At 34.9% G+C, this 26,914-nt stretch overlaps 1 pseudogene; it reads right to left on the bottom strand.

The window, feature by feature from the left end:
* Positions 1–481: 481 nt before the first annotated feature.
* LOC149205406 (ubiquitin fusion degradation protein 1 B-like) overlaps positions 482–26,914 on the bottom strand; it is a 39,250-nt pseudogene continuing 12,817 nt past the window's right edge.

Below are 26,914 nucleotides of genomic sequence, written 5' to 3'. Positions count from 1 at the left end.
ACTGACATTTCTGGATCTGTGAATGCTTTGTCAGAGGTCGAAGTCGAAGGATCTATTTGTCCTGCCATGAATTGGGAGCCTTGGAGCAGCGTTAAACATCCTCAGTGAGCGCAGGTCCAAAATTGATGTGAGTGCGTTGAGCCCTGAAATCTGTGGAATGAAAATTTGATAACAACGTTGATACCAATCTGAGAATGCAATAGATGTGGTATATTTGAGCGTTGAATATCTGCGTTTGTTTTAGTGAATGAATTAGTTGTTTAAATTCTGGTTAAAACCCTTGCGAGCTTGTGTACACATGTGGTGAAGCTAACTTGTGAACCAAACCTGCAAACAACCGGTGGGGAAATTGTTTTTCATGCATTGAAAACGTTGAATGCTTGTTTATGTGTTGAAGAATGCTTTGACAACAACTTGAAACAAAAAAAAAACGTCTATCATCTACCCACTTCCGACTTTTGTACCATTTAAGCGGAGCTTTTCAATCCTTCAATGAATATTTTTTACCGGTAAATGCCTGGAACTTTGGTTCTTCCTTTGGTACCTCCTATTTGACCTCCTTCACAGTTGCCTTAGAAGTATCAGAAGCATCAGCCAGAATATTACTTGTGCCTGAGCCAAATACAATCCTTCTTGATGGATGGCGTTGTGAAGCACCCAAAGAAGAACCAGGCCCTGATGTTTTATTGTTTGTAAGATGGGATATTGTTTCTGACCTCCCAGAGGAAGTCAATGGTTTCCCATCCAGACGCCTTCCAACTCCAGTAAAGGGACTAAATTTCGGTTCTGCCACATCTTTTGATTCCTCTTCAGATGCTGTTGTGCTTGTAGAAGGAGCAGGTTTGGCTGGAACTCTTTCTGGTTCTTTGTAATCAAAAGGAGGAGCAAAATCCACCTCACAATCTGTCTCAATAATAGTTATGACAGAAGCTGGTTTTTCCTCGACTATGTCTATATAGTATTTCTTGTTGTTATAAGCTACCATCACCTATGGTCAAGCAGGAGAAGTTCCTCAAACTATTGTGTTACTGGAGTATGAAGCTAAAAAAAAGCATTGGATAATCTATGTGTAGAGATGCCAGACGATCAAGAGCTAACAGAGGCATTATAATTTTGTCACCAGTTTCCAGCTGAGGCTTATCAATAAAAGAAGCCAGAACAATGGAATTCACATCTGTATTGCTAAGCTATCAGCAACCGTGTCGAAGCATAATGCTGGGTCATTATATTGAAAGAGAAACTTTGTAGCTAGAATGCAATGAAGGAGCAGCCTCGTGTTCCACTATCCAACATAGGACTGACTGTAATGTGGATGTCTTGTTGGGTTTCAACAACAACTTAGTCTATTCAAGTACAACGAAGCAACAAAATTTAAGTAAATTGCAAGAACAAACTTGCATAACTCATCCTTTACCAATCTCTCAATACTATTCCAAAAGTAGTCAGAATTTTCATGAAGGCCTACATCTCTAATGATTGTCACATTTATATGAGTATTGAGAGAAGATTGTTTTCTTTGAAGAAAGTGGCAAGTTCAGAGAATATTGGTTCGTACCCTTCAAAGCATTTATATATATGAGCATTCAGTCATGTCCATGACATGGTGCGATAGTTGTTGAAGTTTTGATAGCCATCATTTCTGCTTTGAAAGTGAATATGCTAGAGGATTTTTGGGAACGAAAGAGTTCAATGTTCATAAGCATTGGGAATTGTTTATATTCTTTAAAGTCGCAGTTATTTGGCATTGTGTGAGATATCCGTGCAACATTGTTATGAAATGGAGAAAATTGATGATGCATTACAGTTATTGAATAGTCTAATCTATTCCACTATTGATGGGATGGTAAAAGTTAGTAAGGAAACTCTTTTTAACATTCAAACTTGCTTGCAACATACACAAGAAAAGATTGATTTTTTTCATCTTGAATCTCAGCTATAGCAAGCAGAATTACAACAATGGAGTTGTCATTCTGAACTTGTTTCTGTTTAGAACATTGAGACAGCAATCCACCAGCAAGAAGTCAATAATGTTATAGTTCATTCAGATTTAGTACCCAATGAAGCAATAGTTGTACATGTAGATGCAGAAATTCAGTCTGCACTTCCCAAGTCGGTCATCAGACCTTGGGAAGAGCTTGTCCATAACAAGCACATAACGGGTCTTGGATATGAGAAGGACGTGTCCTTTCATATTCCAGATTACTCAAAGCCCATTCATTTTCAGAGTGCTGGATTCCTTCATGACAGTTCACCTTCAGCTGTTCTAGATTCTGCTCCTCTTCCACAACAACAACAACAGATTGTGAAATGCCAACATTGTGATCGAGTTGGCCATCTGAAAGATCACTGTTTGATCTTCATCTATGTAAGCATTGCCATAAAATTAGTCATCCTTCAAAGAGATGCTTCAGAAACAAAACTCCTGCAAGAACAAATATTCATCTTGGATGGGTTGCTTCTTGGCAATGGGCATCAACAACCAAGAAGATATTTCATATGTTCGAACTTGTTCTAGAGTATTAAATAGTCTTGCAGTCGATTTTTCTCCATCATCTCATCTTGTATTTGATAGGGGGGGAAATGATGGTCATCTACAAATCTTCAAAGCCACATCAAGTGAGCCTGAGCCACAACTTGCCACACCAGATTCAGAGTTGTAGCCAGAGACAAAGATGCCCCTAAGCATGCCTTCAGTCGGTGATACCTCTTCAAAGAATTGGGGACACTTCCTCTAGCAGAAGACTTCAGCTTCTTGCCAGTTTTAGAAGAGTTTCAGGAATTGCATTAAGCATTCCAAAGTTGTTGGTAATCCTTAAACCATCATAGGTTGAGATCTCCCTTTTCAGGTTGAGGTTCTCCCTTTTATGTGGGGTGAGACCTCCCTTTCATGGTTGAAGGTTTTCCTTTTCAAAACATCAGGAGCACTTCCTCTAGCATAAGACTTGAGCTTCATGACAGACTTGGAAGAGTCCTGGGAACTGCACTAAGTGTTCCAGTGTTGGTGGTCATCCTTAAACCACCACCCTTTATACCAACATTTCAGAGAGCACATTCAGCCTAGTGTTTCCATGCATTTTTTTCACTTTTTGTATTACAATTCTCTTCTTGGATTCATACATAACCATTCAGATTAAGGGGGGGAATGTTGGACACCTAATCCTCTATGGGTTGGTGTAGAATATGAATAGCCATGAGAGTCCAAGAGACCTTGGGATGTGGAACCCAACTGTCACACGAATGTACTATAAATGTATATCATTGTCAAATAATAGATACAATCTCATGTTTATCCTTCCTATTTTGTCTCTGCCATGTGCGTGTTTAACAATGACATGGAAAGTACATTCAATGGGCTAAGGAATGACATGTGGAACATCCTGAAAGGAAAACGCTAATGATATAGACAACCATTTAGCATAGATACCACATGGAAACACATGATTGGATGATGTGGCCTCAAGCAGATGATGCCAACATGATGATATGGTGTCACTAGAGCCCTCCATGTGGCAGGCTTATTTGGTGCACTTTAATTGGTGAAAGGGTTGAAAAGGGGTGACACATGCCACCCCTCATGGGTTGCCACATAGATCGATGACATCAAGCAAATGACCAGTGACCATAGGAACTAGGTCACATGGTGTGGTCATGTGGGGTTAAAAGCCAATCACCAATGGTCGGATCCAAATTTATAACATTGGTTATATGGTTGAATTTCAAGCCATGGCACCGCCACATAATCTATAAATATGCATACGAACGTGAGTTAGAGGTGTGGAAGTGCAACAATTCATTTTTAGTTTTGTGCCAAGGAGCTCCATTGATTAGTAGGTGTTCTGGTTCAACTTGTTATGTTTTCCCTTGAGCGAGAACGAGTGTTATGTTGCAAATATGTCCAAGGAGATACTTTTAAGTTTGCTTGGATTCAAGTAATCACAATTTCACAAACCTTATTCCAAAATTTTGATTTGATAATGAAGTCTGATGAAACTTTGGTTGGTATTATCACTTTAACCCATTTGTGGATTTGGTTTGGTTGGATGAATTTGTTTCTATTCTAAGTTGGTGAAAGTTTAGTTTTGGTGGAAGTAATTTTGATGGAGGACAAGTTTTTTTGTTGATCCCACTATACTTGACAAAAAAAAATTATGGTTCGTGTTTTGTTGGTGGTCATGTTCATAGTTATGGTTTTCTTAATGCATATGATGAATTGACACACAAGCTAAGTTGTAAATCATTGCATGGTATATCTTGGGAACTGAAAAATACACAGGTATGATGCTACCATGTAGACTCACTGCAAGTAGGGGGTTCGATCAGACTCATATTGTAATTGGTCATGGATGGACATGTTGAAGCCTTGGCTAATCCATGGACTGAGCCACATGGGCATAGTATGGTGGCCATTGGCCACATTGACAGAGTTTTGTGTTGGCACAATTGCACAATAAGATGCTTTGGAATTAGGTCGCCGACACATTGGACTGAGGAGTGGACAATATTCAGACACGTCATGAGTTGACACATACGGTCTGGTCTCCACCTTATTCGAGTCAATTTTTTTGAAACAAAAGAACTACACGGATATAATATTACAAGCAACATCCAATAGCACAGTTTTCAGCACATGTGCATTACGTGTCCATGGTCAAAAGTTCGACCCCCCGAAAGTTAGTTTATTTTTTACTTTCATCCATAATACAATTTTGTAGAATGATTAATAGAACTACAGAGGCCATTTTGTCGCATCGGTGTCGGAATCCGGGCAATTTGTAGAAGGGAACACGGAAAAGGAATTTTTGTAGAAGCTTCAATTTATATTTCTTTAATTTATTATACAGTTTCATATGGATTTTATGTGTTTTTGGGGTCAATATTGGCCCAAGTTGGATTATGGAAGAAGTTGGGCAATTAAGGATTAGAGATGGATGTAACCAAGGGTTCTGAGAAGGGGTATGTGTGACCATATTGATGGATAAGCTAAAGTAGAGTACGGGAAGCAATATGACAACTAGTGACAATGGTTTACATAAAAATTTGTGGAAGTGTTTGTGAGATTGATTACAATGACAATGGGTGCAGGTTATGACAATGATTGCAATAAAAGTGGTTGCAGGTTGTTATTTTTTTTGTAGATTTTACTTTTATGCAGTGATAGATGATAACAATGGATCCAGTTTGAAAATGATATGAAATAGAGGTCCACAAGAAGTTGAAGAAGGAGGTGGGTGCCTCCATTGAGGTTGGAGCCTCAATTAGGTTGGAGCCCACTCATTATCGAGGTTAGAGCTTCAATCAGGTTGGAGCCTGATCATCATTGAGGTTGATGCCCACCCATCATTGAGGTTGATGGCCACTCATCATCGAGGTTGATCCCTCAATTAGGTTGTAGAATACAATGCACAATTGATTGCATATTTTAGAGGTTGGTGGCTTAATTACGTTGTAGCCTATCGTAAGTGGAAACTTGCATATCTTAGGGGTAGTTTCCTCCAACAGGTAAGAGATTGCAAATCTATGTAATGAATTGAAGATAAAGAAGAAGAAGATTTCTGGTTTTCTCCCATATGGGTTTCCATGCAATAGCTTGTGTCTCATTGGTATGTGATGGCTTCTTGATGTGTTATTAATATGATGGTAGCTTGATGATGCATTGTTATAGTTTATGATATGATGCTTATGATTCATTGCTATATGGTTGTTTGATTATGAAAATTCGTGAAATGGAAAAATTGATCTCACACTGATTCACCCCTTAGTGTGACCTTTGGGCCAACATAATCAATTCCTTCCCTAACTACAATAAGTATCTTATGTGCATCCTTTTTTTAATCAATACACAAATTATTATACCCTTTACCTTTTGTCATTGAATCTAGAATCAAATCTACAATAGAACTTAACAATTTCCCATCAATTGAATTTGTATCCCTTATGAACATTCCTTTCCATAAAACTCTCCCTAAGTGTCCCTACCCATAACCAATACTACCCCATTGGTAAGTATTCAAGCATTGTTTATTGCCATGCTTTTGTACCCTCAATGTACATCTTTAGACCTATACAAATACCATCATGAAGTATATATAATATTTATTGATTAATAATCACATTTGGTGTGCACCTCTACTAGAAATTCCTTTGCAATGGTAATATTGGTTTGAAAATTTTCTTTATTGAATAATTGTGTGGTTCATTGAGCCCAACTATCTTTTTCCTACAACCTTAAAAAATGGCCAAAAGAATAATTAAAAAAATAAAACTTTATATCTTATTCTCCTACAGAACAACTTTCATTTTACTTCTCCCATACTCAATTTTGAACTTTGAGAAGAAAGTTATGGTAGTGGAATATGCTACTTCTACCCCATTTTGCATTTTCTTCACTAGTGCATTTTAAGCTCGGACAACAACTTTTGATACTTGCAGAGGAAAATTTAGCATGAAATAGAAAAATATTTATGGGATACATTAATAGTGCTAATGATGGTGAGGTCACAACAAATCTCATATTTCTTATTTGATGCTCCCGTCAAAATCTGTAGCAATTTGGAAATGACAAATTTTCACTTTTTCTCAGACTTGAGAATTTTTAGTGTACTTGGTTATCTCCCAAACTGTGTAGTTCTGTTGATGCCTCGAAAATCGCTGCAACAACAATGGGGGATAACCACCTGGTCCAAACCTTAAAGCAACTCCTTTTCCGTTTGGTGTGGTGGCGTCGACTGGTTTAACTAGGTCCAGTTACCTTCTCCTTATGGCTATTGGTTTATGATGTATTTTTAACTACCAATAGACAAAGATATCAGATCACTTCTTCTTGTTGATCAGGCAAGAGAATGGTCCTTAAGCTGATTTGGGTTCAACCAAGCCACAACTAAAATTTTGCCTCTTTGAGAAGAGGACTTAAAAGAATGTAGAAATTACTCTAAATGCAAACTTATTCTATAATGCAAGTAAAATAAACTAATCTTAATACTATATTAATTAGGCAGATATAGATCTAACCCAACCAAGAGAAAGATATTTAAAGTATTGGAATTTTAAATATGTCTTGTTTATAATGAATATCAAGTTAATGAAGTAGTTCAATTAACTGACATTATGGATACCAAAACACATCTTTTTGAGACTTATTAACTGCAATAATAAATCAACAACACTCAGGAAGTAGTTCACAAAAATGATATTGATTATCAAATAAGTAAATCCAATAATTAAACAATAATACGTGGAAATAGTTCACAATACATTACCATTCAATAAATGAGTTTTATAAGGTAGATTTCTGAGTAAATAGTTACCTAGAAATCAGAATTTAATCCATAAGATAAAAAATACATAATAACAACATTGAGATAAATTACCCATATCGACAAGAGTACACAAACATGAATAAATTGACACATTCCTGCTACCATAAAAACGAAACTGATATTCGAAACAGTAGCATTAGAAATACCAATTTATTGCATCCATTTCTTTGACCCTGGTCTCCAACAGTCATTTACATTGCTTGAACTTCTGATTTCAAAGCTAAAGCCACAATAGTGCAAACTTTGTCCATCATGCATAATTCAAGATACAAAGGAAAAAATCCTCAATAATCCATAGATCTGAGATTTTCTCTCCTCTCTCCTACAACTCTAAATTCCTATTACAGAAGTGCTTTCAGAAGTCTAAAATTGCAGAGGAGAGCAGCCCCTTGTTACATTCTGCAATCTGTCATTTATAATATTTCCAAAAGTATTTTGAGAGGAGAGTTTGTTGAAGAAAAATCTGCTCAATCCAATTTTATTTGCTCAGAAATTCCAATTTTTAATTGCTGGAACCTTCTCATTGATTGAGATGTTTTTCTAATTTCATATTAGAGGTTCATACTAATTTTTTATTCTTATATTAGGTGGGTGACCCCAAAGAGATCCACAAATGTGAAGTGCGAAAATGGAAGAAGAAAATTGCAGAAATTGTATGTGTATTTGAGAATGAGCTCCCTACAAGTTTCATGGACCTACAAGTCCATTTACTTATACACCTAGTTGATGATTGAATTGGTGGGTGTTGTATCAACATGGTGGATTCTTTTCTTTGAGATGTATATGAAAACTCTTAAAAGATATGTCCGAAAAAGGGCACATCCATAGGGTTGCATGGCTAAAGGGTATGTATTGAATGAATCATTTTATTCCTATTTGAATTCCTTGTTAAGGAGTTTGAAGATGGGCCACGCTTCTAGGATAAAGAACAAGCAACAAATATTATTGATGGAGAAAAACCACAATCTAATGGTGTTGAAGTAGAAATTAGGAAGTAAATTCATGATCATTGTGGTTTTTTTTCCTTAAAACCATTAATTTACTCTATAATTTATTTGTCAAATATGCAGCATGACATTTGGAGTTTGAGATAAACATGTTGACATGTAATAGGTGTAGATGAAAGTATTATACAAGACAAGTTCATTATGTACCACATGGACTTTATGAAGAGATCGAACCCAAGGAATACTCCACTTCCCACTCATCTACTTGGGGAATGGAGCAAATATTGCACACTACAATGGATTAATGAACAAATTCAAAATTGAATAGAAGACGCAAGGATAGATTCAAATATAAAAGAAGATGAAATCAACATGTGTAGAGGATGTGAAAGAAAGGTACATTTAGAATTTTAAAGAACGTTATTTCCTTACAGTTTTGACATTATTAGCTATTTTAATATTCATCATTATATTTGTTTTCACTGAAATAAATGGTCTTTCACATGCAAGTAGATATCCTACAATGTGGGCATATGGTCAACATTATCGTGTAGAAAGTGTAGATGTAAAGAGACGATCCTTTGATTGTGACATCATGGTTGATTTCAAGCAATCCAGTTGATCAAGCTCAAAAGATAAGAATATTATTTAAGGGAATCTACAATATGTTGGGAAAATCCAAGAAATTATTGAGTTGGATTACCACTCTTTTAAATGTTGTATTTTTAGGTGTAGATCTTATGAATCATTTGAGAGGACATGGAGACATGATACCCATAGTGGATTATTTTCTATAGATTCTGTAAAGTTCATATCAGATGATAAGGAGCCTTATGTTCTACCAATTCATTATGAGCAGGCATTTATTTAATTCAAACAAGAAGTAGTAGTGATCATTAATTTATTAATTCATATTTTATTACGAATGTGTGTGTGTGTGTGTTTATTAAACAATAAAATTGTTATAACATAGATCTAATATATGTATGTCGTTCATGCGCAAGTATTTTTCTATGAAGATATTTTGGACCTGAAATGGATATTTGTCATACATTATGATTCAATATTAAGGCATGTATTTGACAATACATTAGTGGTTATTTAGATGAACAATGACAACCAACAAAATGAGAGAGAGGAATAAGAGAACATTGAAGAAATTGGCATCCATGATGATGTTGAAGATGGTTATGCTCAGGAACAAGAATACAAAAATCCAAAGTTAGATGATGTGATAAAAGACAACAATATGGATGGTATAGAAAATGATGATCCAAATACATCTAGTAACAATATAGATGGCCTATAATCAAATTTCAATGACAGTGAGGATGATGTAGATCAAGATGAGGATGATCATAATATTAAATACTTGAAAGAACATATGAACATTGGAAATGATACACTAAATGACATTGTTGCAGACAATAATGTTAATGAGCAAGACTTCTAAATTTTCATAATTATTTGTAATCCATGTTTAAAAAATGATGTTTTTTATGGCTGAAACTTTGAAATGCTTCAGTATTATTTGTGTCGATAGAAATTATCTATTGCAATATCCTTAAAGTGTTCAAACTTTGGTATGAATTGTTGGCAGAAATAATTAGGATTATTTGGATAAGATTTATCATGATTAGTGGTCATTTATTGGTTGATAATGGTTTAGAGGTGTTGTTAGCTTATTGATTAGACTCAGATTGAACTAGGATGAAGAGCCTATTGAATAACAATACATTAAATATGAAATTGTTAAAAAATATAATTACATATATCATATATGTAAAACAATTTAAATCCAAACCATTAGGCTAAATGTATGCAAAGTTTGTTCATTAATTTATATTATAAAACAAATTGAAATATTTCACTAAGCCTAATAAAATTTCTTTTCTATGGGAAAAATTAGAAAAATGTAATTGTATTAATTTAATTTATGAGTAAAAAAATACTCTCCAAGTCCAATCATTTAATTTGGCTTTGTAATGGAGGTTAGGCGTGCATTTCTGACAAGCAGGTTAAATTTGCCTTGCTTGACTAAAATGCATGCTTGAGCTCCTTTTCTTGGGAAATATGGTTGATTGAAATTGTATAATGTTTATTTACTAATTAAAGACATTATGTCTTTTGCTTGATATTTTGGAATGTTGGAGCTAGAGTTGATAATTTCTTGAGACTTGAAGCCTTATTTTTGTACTATTTTATCACTTTTGTCTAGTGAGATAAGGATATGTGGATTATATTCCTAGTGATGTTGATATATACAATCTTATTATGCAACTATTTTTTTTTTTAATGCTAAATTTGTATATCATGTAATCTTTATGCAATTTTCTTATTAATAGAAGTTGGATTCTCCTTTGGAAAAAAAAGATTGGAGTCTCCCACTACAACAACCAACTTAAAATCATGTTGGAGATGGAGAAAACTTTCCAAGAAGCCCACATCTATTCCAAATTAATTGAGGCAATGTCAATCCCCTAGGCATAAGACAAGATTTTTTTACCATTTTGGTTAAAAATTACACCTTCGACTCCAGCGACCCCCAGATTGTCTTTTGAGGCACCCTATGGTAAATGTTACCATATAATGCACTAAGCATATTGTAAATTTTTTCTACTATGGAAAGAAGATTATTTTGTATTTCAGCTAGAAATTTAGTACATTTCATAGCACCGATTTCTCAATTCAGTAAGTTATCATCTTACAAAAGTCTATTACATTGTCCAAAAATAAAAGAGTAACTAGATCTCAGTGAGACCACAACCAGATAGAAACTCCATGAAGGAGACATAAAAGTAAGTCCTCAAAAAACATTAGCAATTTATTGAAAAATGCACGTTAACAGAAATATAATGATATGTAATGCACATTAACAAAAAATAATGATTTATATATTACATCTTGAAATGTGTCTACATAGATGAAACACCTAAAAATTGTTATTCTAAAACTCTAGGATGCTTAGGAGGATTCTACGAGCCCTCCTGTTGAGAAGAAGAGTGTCTCTTTCTTTCTGTGGAGACATGTGATCGTTCTGGTGCTACAACAAACACATCCTTTGATTTTTGTTGAAACTCTCAAATTTTATTTTCATAATTTTCTCTCAAATTAGTTTTTTCTTGGTTTAGCCTGTTCAATACTTGCATAATCCTCCTATATTTATCCTTGTGCTAAGTTTCATTCCTTTCAATATCTTCCTTTGTAGATTTCAATTGATATGTACAATTTTCCAATTCACTAGTGAGTTGTTGTACTTTATCCTCAAGTTGTTTTTCCCTCGATTGTTGCTCATTGTTGATGATTTGTTGATTTGTTGAATGTTGTTATTTTTCCCTCTGTAATTGTTGCTGCAAATAGAAATATGGGATTTCAAATTTTGTATCTCCATGTCACATCCCAAATGTTGTTCTTTTCATACGCTCATGATTTGGTTTTGTATCTCTATAATTATTTTTTCTCTCTCGACTACCTTCTTCTTCAATCATTCAACAAGTGGTGGTGAGGCATACAAATAACCCACAAAATTCATTGTTGAGATAATGTCCTCTAAAGCCTTCACTTGTTCTTTTAGATAGGATTTATCTAAGTCCATTGAAGACATTTGTTTTACTCTTATATCTTGACTTGTACCTTTAATCTTACCCTTACCTTTATCCCAAATATCAGTACCATTTTCTTTACTATGCCAATCTTTTTCCTTTTCAAGTTCTTTAATCTCTCGTTCTAACTGCATAATTTCAAGATATATCTCTTTCAACTTATTAGCTTTCCTATCACAGGTTTTCTCCAACTTAGTCACTATTTTCTTGTATTCTTCAACTTGTGATTCATGCTTCTATTGGTCCTCTTTAGATTTATTTGTAAATTAAGCCTTTAAATATTTAATAAATTTATATCATGATTAATTTAGTCTCAAAAGTATTTGAAGTTTCCAATGGAGGTATATTGAGAACCTCTGGTCTTCTTCTCAACTCCTCTTCAAGTTCACTAATTTGTTCATCATATGTAGCCTGAACTTTTTTGAACTTTGCTTGTAGTGCATCTATCTCCCTCATACCTTTGTCACTCATTATGGATAATTGATTATGCAATTCATCAATAATTTTATCCACGGTGTTTATGTCTTTCATTTATTCTTGTATTTAATGCACAATTGTTGATTGCAATGCTTCAATCTTCTTTGTGCATTCAACAATATCCTTATCCTTTAGTTCAAACTTTTCCTTCCAACTATATATACAGGAAGAATCCTCCATTGCAACTTGTTTGAAAGTATCATTCTATCATATAGTTAGAAAACAAATATGTTATCGAAATTGTATGTTGGATTGTGCACATTTAAACTTGGAGATGTAGATGTTGAATCACCCATAAAATGGAAATTATATTGAGGTTCTAACTGTTTAGAAGGAATTATGTCTATTATAGAAAAATAACCATTACATGTTTCCATATAATGGTCCATACCTTCCTTCTCCTCATCTTCATCCATGAATACATGTAAGTTTGCTAAAACACTAGAAACTATATCTTCAACATGGATAACTACATCAACAAAATTTTCCACACCTTCAACCGGAGTTTGTTTAGGTTCTTCCTCAATGGTTTTATTTGGTTTTCATCTCCTAATGTAAGTTTTAAGAGGCCTTGTTTGAACATTGGGTCGATACAAATCAATAATTTTTTGTAATGTCCCTATGAAACTAAAATTAACCTTCTTAATTTTACTTTCTTGCAAGGCATAATGTAATTTTTTAACCAACAGATGAGGGACATCTAAGGTTTTGCCTTCAACCCAATGAATAACTAGCGTCATGCAATCACTGGAAATATCAAGCTTGTGATGATTCGTATTTTTCCTAAGGACAACTTGAATCAAGCATTTGTATAGTCCTTGGGGAACATCTTGTATTTTTAATCTATTTTTGTCCCACATATTTTACTAGTCATTTCAATCTTTTCTAGCTTAGGGGTTTTATTGGAGTTAAATATTTCTCCCCCTCTGCGTGGAATTTTTGTTACTCCTGTAACCAGATCAGGGTCTAGGTGATCTAGACTTATGAAGGAAGGAAATTAAATATAGATAATAATGGAAATACAGAGCTAAAGTGAAAACAGAACTTCAATTCATTAACAACAAAGTACTGAAAATTGTTACACGCATAATGGAAATAAACTAGCTCAGGAAATGATAGCTTTTCTCCAAGAAGAGATGTGGTGGCTACATTCCTTTTGAACTGTATTACAATGAGGCTCGAAGGCCTATTTATTATTGAGATATAATGGAAAACCATAAACATCGAAAAACCTAACCCTAAGAGATGAAGCACCAAAAGTTTGTGGGCCCAGTTGGGGTAAATTTGTACATCAACTTCCCAAGGTTGTAACTTTAGCATATGATCTCCATTTTATGTGTACGATACCTTGTTAGAAAAATATATCCAAGGAATACGACTTTCGATTGCAAACCCTTGCTATGGGCTACAAATTTTCTTATTAGGGGTCCAAGTGGAATAGGTGGGTAGCCACCAATATCCACCTGGATTATTCCTCCCCCCTCAGGTAGCAATGGTCCCCATTGTGTTGAGTGCCTCCATGAGAAGGGGAAACTTCTATTAAACTTGGTCCCTAGTTTTTTTAACTTCCCTTGAGTCTATATGAAATGAAGAGGTTGGTGATCTGTATGGATGGCCATCTACTTCCATAGAATGTAGTGTTTCCATTGTCAACATGCCTACATGATAGAATACATCTCTTTATCATAGGTGGGGTATTTTTGAATCGTATCAAAAAGTGTCTCATTGTGGTAGGCCACCGGATTCCCTTACTGGGTGAGAACTACACCAATGGCATAGTCAGAGGTGTATGTCTCAATTTCTAAATATTGTTGTAGCTCTGGAAATGCGAGAACCAGTGTAAATCATAGGCGGTGCTTCATCTCAACGAATGCCTTCTGTTTGGACTCGGACCAGGAAAACTTTTCTTTCGCTCCACAATTCGTAACTTAACTCAAAGGTTGAGTGATATGAGAGAATCCCAACACGAACCTTTAATAAAAATTGGCAAGGCCCAAAAAGTTGTGAAGCTCTGTTAGAGTGGTCAGGGTTGGCCAATCCTAAATGACTTGGATCTTAGCCAGATCCACATGCACGCCTTTCTCATCAATGATGTAGCTTAGATATTGGACCTGGCTCATGCCAAAGGTGCATTTATCTAAGTTGGCACATAGTTTATGTTGTCGTAGAGTTTGAAGGACCTATCGAATGTGTTGCAGGTGTTCTTCCCAACTCTTGTTAAAGACAAGGACGACATCCAGATATACAACCATAAACGAGTAGGTGAAGGGTTGCAATATGTCATCCATCAACCTCGTAAAATTTGCAGGGGAATTTTTCAACCTGAAAGGCATGACCAACCACTTGAAAAGGCCTTTCTTATATTTGAAGGCATTCATCCATATATTTGTGGGTTTTATTGCAACCTGGTGATAGTCAGACTTCAAATCTATCTTGTTGAAATACTTGGCCCCCTTGATCCAGTCGATAAGGTCATCAATTCATGGGATTTGATACCTGTTCCTAACAGTGATTTTGCTTAGTGCCCTATAATCAATGCAGAGCCTCCAAGTTCCATCATTCTTTTGTACAAGTACAATCGAGCTCGCACAAGGAGAGGAACTTAGTTAGATGTGTCCTTTTTGTAGCAACTCGTAGATCTGCCAATATATTTCTTCATTTTCAAGCATGGAGTGGTAGTATATCACCCCACTGGGTAGAGGTGCTCTCGGAGTCATATCGATCGAATTCTTGACCTAACAGTGTAAAGGTACCCCTTTGGGTGAGGAGAAGATGTCCCTGTATTCTTCCACAACCTTATCCACCTGCTTCTATTGTGTGGGGGAACCCTTCCTGGGGGCCATGGATGTGGCCACTATCTTCCCCTTACTTTGAGATAGAATCAAAAAGAAAAAAAATATCAGTCTAGGAGATTATCTTGTTGCATTTCTTAGCAGAGATCAAAGAGATAGAGGTTGGCAGGGCTACCTTCGGTATCTTGTATAACTTATTTCCCAAATTAATAATAAAAGTGTGAGGCCTGGACTCATAGATGCTTCGACAAATATGGTTGGCCTAAGAACACATGACAAAATTCAAGAGGAGAAACATCACATAGTACCTCATCCATGAAGGGCTTGATGTTGTATGGAAGGTGGCAATGTTGGCTGACGCGAAGATCTCGTCATTGGTGGAGCCACCCGATGATGTATGGTTGTAGGTGTGATGTGGTCGGTAGGCCCAACCACTTAACAACCTCTGCTAAATGATCTTATTTTGGCTATCGTTGTCGATAATGAACTATGGTGGAGAACCCTTCACCCACATTTTTGAGTGGAAGAGACACTCCCCCTCCTCCAGATCTTTGAGCTAGGTCTTCTAGATCTTAATGGTGGCAACGGTGGCACTAGGTTCTACGTCAATAATATGCTTCTATTTTTCATTCCCCTTGTTGAGTTTCGGCTCGAAATCAGAACATGCATTAGACTCAGAAGCTTTTAGCTTGACCACTAATGACTTCTTGGGGTGACACTCATTTTTGTTGTGAGTGGGGCTCTTATGGAACTCACACCACTTTCTTGTTTCCTTCTTCGTTCTCATGGTGTGATTCTTTGCTTGCGACTTCTATGGGTTTTCTTGGGTCACTCCACCTTGACTTTATCCTTGTTATGTGGTTTGGGGGTGCTCTTTCCCTACTTCTGATTCGTGGATCCAAAGTCGTGCTTATTTTGTGTTCAATCTTGGTAGCATATTGGTATGTTGCGCCAAGTGAGGAGATGTCCAGGATATCCATCTCTTCCTAAATGTATTTATACAAACAATTGTGGTATTTGAGCACCATATGTCACTCAAAGTATTTGATACCTAGCTTTATGCGTAGGGTATGAAAAATATTTGTGCACTCATGAACATCTTGGTGCCTTTTTTATCGTAGTGTGGTCCATTGTATGTACTTGTCCTCATTACACCCCACAGGGTAATATTGTTCCTTGACAACATCTCGAAAAGAGATTCAAGAGGGTGCAGTTGTAAATAGAGAGGGTTCCTTGGCCCTTTTGTCATAGTAATTTTCCCACCAGTCCTTGACATGGGGGCGGCCTTAACCAGTGAAAAAGTAGTATTTTCCCTGTCGGGGAAACTATGGATCAAAAAATAACTTTTCGGCATATTCAACTATTTATCTACAACATCTGCATCTATTTGACCTTCTAATATAAGGATATCAAAGTTAACTTGTACCTTCAAGGGGGTGGCACCTCCAAAGTGACTACTGAATGAAGAGGCGTTGCTTGTGGGCGTTCATCGAAGGATCTGGGCAAAGTTTTCCATCATCTCATTCCTTTGCCACTCGAGGGCTTCTTCGAGAAAAAGTTTGATAGGATCTCATGCTCCCTCGTCTTTCTTTTCTTCCACCATGGGAGATCATCGGTGTCGTCGGGTATGGTCTTGCAAGGGATGAACCAATTCAGTCCCAACTCTTTATACCACGAACTCGTTGGGGACATACACAGAAAAACAAAGAAATAGAAGACCACTCTGATACCACTGATTTGGACTTATGAAGGAATAAATTGAAACATATATATAAACAGAAACACAAAGCTAAAACGAAAACATAACTTCAATTCATTAATCACAAAGTACTAAAAATTCTTACATGAAGAATGGAAATAAACTAGCTCGGGCGATGGTAGTTTATCTATGAGAATAGATTTGGCAGCTACAAGCCTTCTAAATTGTGTTACAATGAGGCTCGAAGACCTATTTATTATTGAGAAACAATAGAAAATCCTAACCCTAGGAGATGAAGCGCCAAAAGTTTGTGGGCCCCGTTGGGGTAAACTCGTACATCAACTTCCTAGGGTCGTAACTTTTGCATACAATATTCATTTGACGCATACGATACCTCATTAGAAATATCTATCCAAGTAATACAACTTTTGATCATAAACCTCGACCACAAACTAGTAATTTTCCTGTTTTTCAAAAAAACATTGTTTAGGGCCTCAAAATGGCTCTAGAAGTTTAAGACCCAAAATAATGCTATAAATAGTAAATTGTGCTACAATTAAGGAAACTAAAAGAAACAATGTTGGGGCTCCAAGTGTAATAGGTGGGTGGCCACCAATATCCACCTAGATCACCAAGTTAATCCTATGCCCAAATATTTTTAATTCCATGGCTTTATCATCATAATTTTCTATGGCATCATCTATCTCATCATTTTGGAAATTGAATTGTCCAAATATAAATTTATAAACATCTGCTCTTCTCGGGATATCTAGGATACATGGTGGAAAATTATTTGCATCTCTCCATCGATCAACACACTCTTTGAATTTTTTCACTGTGAACTTCTCCTGGGAACCTCATGTGTCAATTGTTTACGAGGAAGAGGAAACCCCTATTTCAATTGAGGCCATCATTGTTTGGGCTCAAGGCACGCTAGTTGAATGCACGTTGAATGCAAGAATGCGCGTTGAATAAACCATGAGGAATGCACGTTGAATAAACTGTGAGGAATGCATGTTGAATAGACCGTGAGGAATGCAGACGCAAAGGAGTTTTTTAAACTTATTTCTTTATTTTTCTGTAAATAACTTTTATAAAGAAAATAAAATGTTATTAAGTGAATAAAATTGTTTATAGGATGCTTTAAATTTGTTCCTTTGCTAGTGTTTTTTCTCAGACACAAAATTAAAAATTCAAATTTAATATTTAGATATAAGATACAATTTATTAAAAATAACACTTTCAAAAATAAGGTTGTAAGATTTTTATGGCATGTAAGATGGTCATCACTTCTTTCTCATAAGTATAATTGACCAGATTTCCATAATGCAACTACTTATTGATAAATGATAGTAAATTTACTTTTTGCATTAAAATGGCACCGAGACCTTTTACAGTAAATGTCCTAACTAGGTCACTTGACCTAATCCTAAACCTAAAACCCTAAAAAATATGTACAGTATAGAAAATCCCTAAAATAGACTCTGCAAACCCTAGGTGTTATCTCTTTGTCTATCCCTTGGCAATGTTTAAAACTAATTACTACTAAAATAAGGTCATTCAACCTTACTTATAGAGTTTTAACCAAGAAACTACAACTTTTAAATATTAAATATCAAGTTTTATTTTTCTTAGTCCATCACCTTGTTCCCAAACATTCATGGTGTGCATTTATTTGAGGCACACAAACGTTGTCTTTACCCTATGAAATCCATGCAATTTGGAGTATTCTTGAACAACACAAACATATATGTGAAAAATTAAAAATATATAATTGTATTAATGTTACATATGAGTTAAAAAATATTGTCCAAGTTGAATCATTCAATTTGGCTTTGAAATGAAGGTTGGGTGTGCATTTTTGTGAAGCGGGCCAAAATTGCCTGCCTTCACTTAAAATGCACGCTCAGTCTTCATTTATTGGCCAATTTGACTGATGAAAATTGTAGATTGTTTATTTAATCACTTTACACACTTTTACATTGCTATATCTTTACTTTGAGCTTAAATATTTATACTTCAGATTTCATATAACATTCTAAGTTTTGCTTCGACTTGCCTTATGTGAAAGTTGTGTATAAGTGGGAAACATGGTTATGTAGGATATTTGTCAGACATGATGTAAAGTTATATCCTAAGGTTAATTATTGTCCAATCATGTCCCATTTCAAATTTCATTACAAAAAGTGTAATTGGTTTGGCCCGGAAGTGCACATTTGTTTCGACATAAACATTGGAAGATATGACGAATTGCTACATTGACAAACTCGAATTTTAGTGAGTAAGATTTCTTTTAGGATAATAAGTATCATATGTCGTAGAAAATGTTTGTATCTTTAATATGGATGATCATTGTTGCACTGCCAATTAATTACAGGTTCTAGTGTGCATTTATTTGAGGCACACAATCCCTTCCTTTTACCCTATAAAATCAATCCAATTTTGAGTATTCATGAACAACAAAAAATTCATAAGTTATTGTCCACCCAAATTTAATGAGAATGTACTTCATGCTATGTGGGGAGTCATGTTCCTCACACATTTCAAATATCTCTTAGGTCATTATAAATAGGACAATAATTTTAGTTTGTAAATTGTAACACATTGGTGACAAGAGGAAGGAGTTCACTCTCTTTTACCTTTTGTTTTTTCTTGTTTGGAATTCTACCACTATTGAGGAAGAGTAGAACTATTGTGGAATTTGTGCTCATGATAATTAAATTTGTTGGTTTATGAGATACTATGTGTTGTTCTGAGATTGGTTTTGAGTTTTCATCTTTTAATATTTATTTAACATTGAAATGCTATGGATTTTCTTGATGTATTATCATGGCATGTTATCACCCGAGCAAATCTTAAATATGAAATGCTAGTAGAAAGGCCCTAGTTGATAGTGAATCCCATAAGTTCATTCATTCTCTTAAACCCTAGAATTCGAGTGACCATTTTCATGTGTGTTGGGAATTTGTTTTAGTACTTTTCTAATTGATGAGTGGCATTGAAACCCTAGATCTACTTAGACTTCATTGCCAAACAAGAAATAAGAACTAGTCTTATTTGTCTCCATTCTCCTTACCTATTTATGTTCAAACCCTAAATCACTTGACCATATTAAACTTAAAACCCTAAAATATATATATATACAATATAGAAAAACCCTAAATAGACCTTGAAAACCCTAGGTAATATCTATTTATCTATGTCTTGGCAACATTTAAATCTAATTAATACTAAAATAAAGTCATCCAACCTTACTTATAGGGTTTTAACTAAGAAACTACACGTTTCAACTATTAAAATTCAAGTTTGATTTTTCTTAGTCCATCACCTTGCTCCCAAACATTCCTGGTGTGTATTTATTTGAGGCACACAAACCCTGCCTTTTACCCTATGAAATCCATACAATTTGGAGTATTCTTGAACAACACAAACATATATGTGAAAAATTAAAAATATTTAATTGTATTAATGTTACCTATGAGTAAAAAATACTCTCCACGTTGAATAATTTAATTTGACCTTGAAATGAAGGTTGGGCATGCATGTTTGTGAAGCATGCCAAAGTTGTCTTGCTTCACTACAATGCAAACTTATGCTTCATTTATTGGACAATGTGATTGATTAAAATTGTATATTTCTTATTTAATCATTTTACACACTTTTACATTTTTATATCTTTATTTTGAGCTTAAATATTTATACTTCAGATTTCATACAGCGTTTTAAGCTTTGCTTCGACTTGTCTTATGTGAAAGTTGTGTATAAGTAGGAAACATAGTTATGTAGGATATTTATTAGACATGATGCAAGGATATATCATAAGATTAGGCATTGTCCAATTTCAAATTTCATTACGAAGAGTATAATTGGTTTTCCCCGAGAGTGCACATTTGTTTCGATTTGATCATTGGCAGATATGATGAATTGTTACATTGGCGGACATGGATTTTAGTGAGTAATATTTATTTTAGGATAATTAGTATGATATGTTGTAGACAATTTTTGTATCTTTAGGATGGAATGATAATTTTTTCACTGCTAGTTAATTACAAGTCATGGTGTGCATTTATTTGAGGCACACAATCCCTATATTTTACCCTATAAAATCAATCAAATTTGGAGTTTCATGCACAACATAAATTTAATGAAGATGAGTTATTGTCCACCAAAATTTTATGAGGATGTACTTCATGATATGTGGGGAGTCATGTTCCCCACACATTTCAAAGGTCTCTTAGGTCATGTATAAATAGGAAGAGACTTCTAATTTGTAAATCATAACACATTGGTGACAAGAGGAAGGAGTTCACTCTCTTTTACCTTTTGTTTTTTCTTGTTTTGAATTATACTACTATCGAAGAAGAGAAGCATTGTTGTGGAATTGATGCTCATGGTGATGAAATTTTTTAGTTTATGAGGTACTATGTGTTTTTCTAGATTGGTTTTAAGTTTTCATATTTTAATATTTGTTTAACATTGAAATGTTATGTATTTTCTTGAGGTATTATCATGGCATGTTAGCACCCGGGTGGATCTTAAATACTAAATGCTAGTGGAAAGGCCCTAGTTGATAGTGAATCCCATAATTTCATTCTCTTAAACCCTAGAATTCTAGTCGTCATTTTCATCTGTGTTGGGAATTCCTATTCAAGACTTTTCCACTTGATGAGTGGCATTGAAACCCTAGATCTAATTAGACTTCATTGCCAAACAAGAAATAATAAATAGTCCCATTTTTCTCCATTCTCCTTACCTATTTATCTTCAAACTATAAATAGATCACTTGACCTAATCGTAAACTTAAAACCCTAAAAAATATGTACAATACAGAAAAACCCTAGAATAGACCTTGCAAACCCTAGGTTCTATCTCTTTATCTATCCCTTGGCAACATTCAAACCTAATTAATACTAAAATAAGGCCATCCAACCTTACTTAATTATAGGGTTTTAACCAAGAAAATACAATTTTCAACTATCAAAATTCAAATTTGATTTTTCTTAGTCCATCCCCGTGTTCCCAAAAATTCCTAGTGTGCATTTATTTGAGGCACACAAACTCTATCTTTTACCTATGAAATCCATTTAATTTGGAGTATTCTTGAACAACATAAATATATATGTAAAAAAATAAAAATATTTAACTGTATTAATATTTCCTACAAGTAAAAAAATACTCTCCAAGTTGAATCATCAATTTGGCCTTGAAATGAAGGTTGGGTGTGCATTTCTATGAAGCATGCCAAAATTTCCTTGCTTCACTAAAATGCATGCCCGAGCTTCATTTATTAGCGAACCTGATTGATTAGAATTTTAGATTGTTTATTTAATCATTTTACACACTTTTACATTGTTATATATTTACTTTGAGCTTAAATATTTATACTTCATATTTCCAACATTCTAAGTTTTGCTTCGACTTGTCTTATGTGAAATTTGTGTATAAGTGGGAAACATAGTTATGTAGGATATTTGTAAGGCATGATACAAGGTTATATCCTAGGGTTAAGAATTGTCCAATCATGTCTCATTTCAAATTTCATTACCAAGAGTGTAATTGGTTTGCCCTGAGAGTGCATATTTTTTCTAACTCTTAATCATTGGCAAATATGACCAATTACTATTCTGGAAGACTTGCATTTCCTTTATGAAAATGAATATATGTTGCATAAAATGGCTTTATATTTACGTTGGAATGATCATTATCGCACAGACAATTAAGTGCAGGTCCTGGTGTGCCTCTACTTGAGGCACACAAACCTGGACTTTAATCCTATGAAATTGATCCAATTTGACATATTCTTGCACAACATAAATTTATATGTGCAAAATTACTATTTATTAGGATTAAAAAAGTACTCTCCAATTTAAATCATTCAATTTGGCCTTGTAATGAAGGTTGGGCGTGCATTTTTGTGAAGTAGGCCAAAATTGTTTTACTTCACTAAAACGCACACCAAGGCTTCATTTATTGGCAAATCTAATTGATTCATATTGTAGACTGTTTATTTAATTATTTTACACACTTTTGAATTATTATATGTTTACTTTGATCCTTAAACTTTTTTTCTTTAGATTTCATACAACGTTCCAAGTTTTGCTTCAACTTGCATTGTGTCAAAATTGTGTATAGTTTTTGCTTCAGCTTGTCGTTGAGCAGAGCAAATTTCCTTTTAATTCAGAGCAATAGTTCCAACTCTTCACATTAATTGTCAATCCGAGTAGGTTTTTCTATTGCAAGGCTATTACATCAAATACATGCAAGGAAAAATGATGACTAGTGCTAATGGATTTCAAACTCAATCATTGTAATCACACTCTCAACAATTCAACACTGGTTGTTACACTCTCAAGAAATAAACACACAATGCAGAATAAAACCACTATGTCACACTGTCACTCTTATTCAGAAAACAACAACACTCTAGAAACCATTCTCTCAACAAATGTTGAAACACACATTCAAATGAAATGAACACACCATCAAACTTTAGGAATTAAATTTCTTTCACACTAACAAAGGGACTGATCGAGGACCTATGTTGTTACACAATACAAAGGTTAAAATTATGCAATCATTAAAGCATGAAAAAGACTAATAATAATTGTAACAACAATCACACATGAATTATAACTAAGAGGAAATAAATCAAACAACTACATTACCTTCCTAACTAGTGATCCCTGCTAAGGAAGGCCTTTCTTTCCTAGCAGGGGTTGATACACTACACAACATACAAGCTAGGCAACAGAAAGGTATGGCGCCACAAATCATTGAGATTTCATTAATGAAACATACAATATTACAATGTTGGTGCTCTCCCCCTCTATCATTGTCTATATGTTTCTATATGTCCATCACATGCAGGCAAAGAGTACACTTCTTTATAATTTCATATGACAATGATAACATCATCATGAGAATCTCTCGATTCTCATGTGATCTAATTTGACAATACATATTAAAAATTTCCAAGGTTATGACAAAGTTGTAACATCTTTTCCAAATTACAATAACTATCAATCGAAAATTCTAATTGTTTCAGATGTGTTGTCCATAAACTTCTCCTTTGACAGTTGAACTATCCTTTGACCAGATTCTTTCCAAATTGATCTTCATAACTAATTGAAGGAGGTCAGCACGTCCAATATAGATCTTCACTGTAACAACAATGCTCAGTGAGTCCTTGTCTTGTCCTTGGTGAGGAAAAACTGGAAAGCGTAATCTTGACAGCATCTCAACTTACCACAAACCTTGTAACATCCCAGTTGTCAGTTTTACGAGGAAAACAACCTAAAACAGTAGTTCTCATGCCAAATTACATACCTAGATTGATAATGGTTGTTGCAGTGGCATAGTATGGTCTCGAGAATAAAAAAGGGTATAGAAAATGTAGGAAAATGAGTGCAAAAAGATGTCAATTTCACGTCCACACATCTCCCCCAAACTTAAGTATATGCATGTCCTCATGCAGACCCTTGTAACTAGTTCCTGATGTGCTAAGAGTGAAATTCTGAAAAAGTGTAGGCTCCTGCAGTATCCTCTAATTTTCTCTATAGCCTCGAGAAAGTACCAGATTCCATTTCCCATAATATATTGGTAAGATGATATGGATGTTGATACTAATAGGTAGGGAGCCAAATAAAAGGACATCTGAACCTAAGTCCAAGACAACTAGTCCCACATATTCTAATGCACTCCACATACTTAAAGACCCTAGAGAATGCCTGGTTAAAATTCAGAAAACAATAAGGGTCCTCATCTCTTAACTCCTTATGTAGAAATCCCTTGTAGATTCAAACTACAAATTGTAATATGCTAAAACAATTGACTTGAATCTACTCTACTCATCAACGGAAATAATAAATGACCGATGAAATCACGAAGCATATATGAGAAAGAATTCAATCACACATAACACAATAATTTTAAGGGGAAATCCACAACTAGAAACCCCTGCTATCTATATATTGCACTGATCAGAAAATATGAGAAGATTACAATGCTTTGCTCAAGCCCAAGAAACCTCTGCACTATCTCTATCTATCTCACTACCAACCTATGCACAAGCTTCTCTTGGCACACCTTTCTCTCACAAGCTCCATGCACAAACTTGTGCTTCCTATTGCTTGGTTTCACCAACTCGTGCTCACCAAAATAATTATTAAACTGGTGCCTTCATTCCTCCTTTTAAAGGAAATTCGAATGGTTAAAATTAGTGAGTTTTCTAATTAAGGAATTATTTATTTTAGGTCTTCTTCTGATTTCATGCACCATCTGTTTAATTTAGATTATTTTACAACTGCTAGTACATTGTCCTTGAACTCCAATCTCAACTGGTTCTTTCTCTTATCTGACATGCATGAGTTAATTATGAGTGAATATTCAATTCACTAGTTGAGCAGTGTTGGTTACACCCCACTACTATATCTCGCACTAATTCCTCCATCAGTTGGAACTAGTTTAATTGAATTTAACTCAGTTAAACTGAATTAAATAATTACAACTCAAAAGAACTCAACCTAGGCCCCTAAAATTTAGTAACCACTCTACATGACTCTAGATAGACTCCCAACTCGAATTAACTGAGCTAACAAAGTCAAATTAACTTAGTTAACTATTACAAGTTGCTACGAGAATTATAATTATAATTTAATTCAACGACAAAATTAAATTGGGATTTTATTTTTTGATGTTATTTTTAACATTTCTTATTGCTATTTTCAACACTCCCTCTTAACAAGAAAGGAATTCAACTCTATCCCACTCTGGTACCTTTGGAATGTTATGCATGCAACTCTTGTCACTCTTGTTGTTGCTACTACAACATCTGCAACCCAAAAAACATCCAGACAAAATAAATTGAATCAACTTTGTCTACGACTGTCTACTAGGAAAATTGTGTTGTTGTTGACTCTGCTAATGAGCCTCTTGCTCTGTTGTCAACACTGCTCTGCACTGCTCAGTATCTTATTAACATTGATCCCCCTGATATTAAATATTGTGGGTCCCCCTAGCAACATAATGATCCATGAGACAAACACACCTCAATGGACCTTGGCCAATTTCTGAAACTATTGGACTAATGTTTCATATCGCCCCACCTCAAACCTGGAGGTATCGCTACATGTGCTCCTTCTTCCCACTTGGCTCGTAATTTCACCCTACTCGAGGTCTTTGCTTGAGTGGATGTCTCCACTCGGTCTCCTCTTTGCTTCTCCAATTATGGCACAATTTGTTGAGGTTGCTTCTGAAGTTGCATGTTGAGAGGTAATTCATGCTCCCTCTCAACCACCAAATCTCTAGTCTTTGCCTTGCTCCTCAAGGCTTTGCATGTATCTTGTACCTCAAGTGCATACAAGTTCATGATTCACACATCGATCTGTTTCACCTGTCCAGTGGTGATGTGTCTAAGGAAAACCTTTCCTTTGCTAAACATCACATCATAGCCACAGTATTTCAATACTACGATGGAAATAAGATTCTTTTTAGTCCTGGTGTTAGTGTCAGTCAGTTTAGCCTGTCACCAATGATCAAATATGCTCTTACAAGGTATTATTAGGGTGTCAAGTCAAATTTTTGTCATTTCAGTGAATCTTCGAATAAAAATTTGGTCACTGGCTGTTGATGTCTAGGTCATTGCTACTCGCTTCACTTACTTATGGTCTTCATCACTCATCATGGTCATTGTCTTCTTCGAGGTATCATATCTTCATTTAAGTGTCTTGGGTCATGAAATGGTTAAATTCCTCATTTTAGTTCACGGTTTAGGGTTTCACTCCATGTGTCATCATGATACCATATGTCAAAAAAAAAACATGTCCATCATTTGATTCAGTGGGTAAAGGGAGTTCGCAGCTTAGGGAAAGAAAAATAAAGGTAAAGGTAATGTTTTATTTCAAATAACACAATGTTCCAGTACACTACCTCACCTAATCATTTCTCACAGGGACATGTTTGCTTAAAAATATGTTTTTGACCAAATTGAGAAGAATTTTACATAATTGAAAGAGGTTTTTGTCCATTATAGTCAAATTAACAAAAACCTCCTTCAATTTATGCACAAGTATTATGATTTGAA

Source organism: Pinus tabuliformis, chromosome 1_2, assembly GCF_031772625.1.
Source record: "Pinus tabuliformis cultivar Carrire ecotype Pingquan chromosome 1_2, CPIR1, whole genome shotgun sequence".
Lineage (NCBI taxonomy): Eukaryota > Viridiplantae > Streptophyta > Pinopsida > Pinales > Pinaceae > Pinus > Pinus tabuliformis.
The sequence above is the reverse complement of the archived record's forward strand: the minus strand, read 5'-3'. Positions and strand labels throughout refer to the sequence as shown.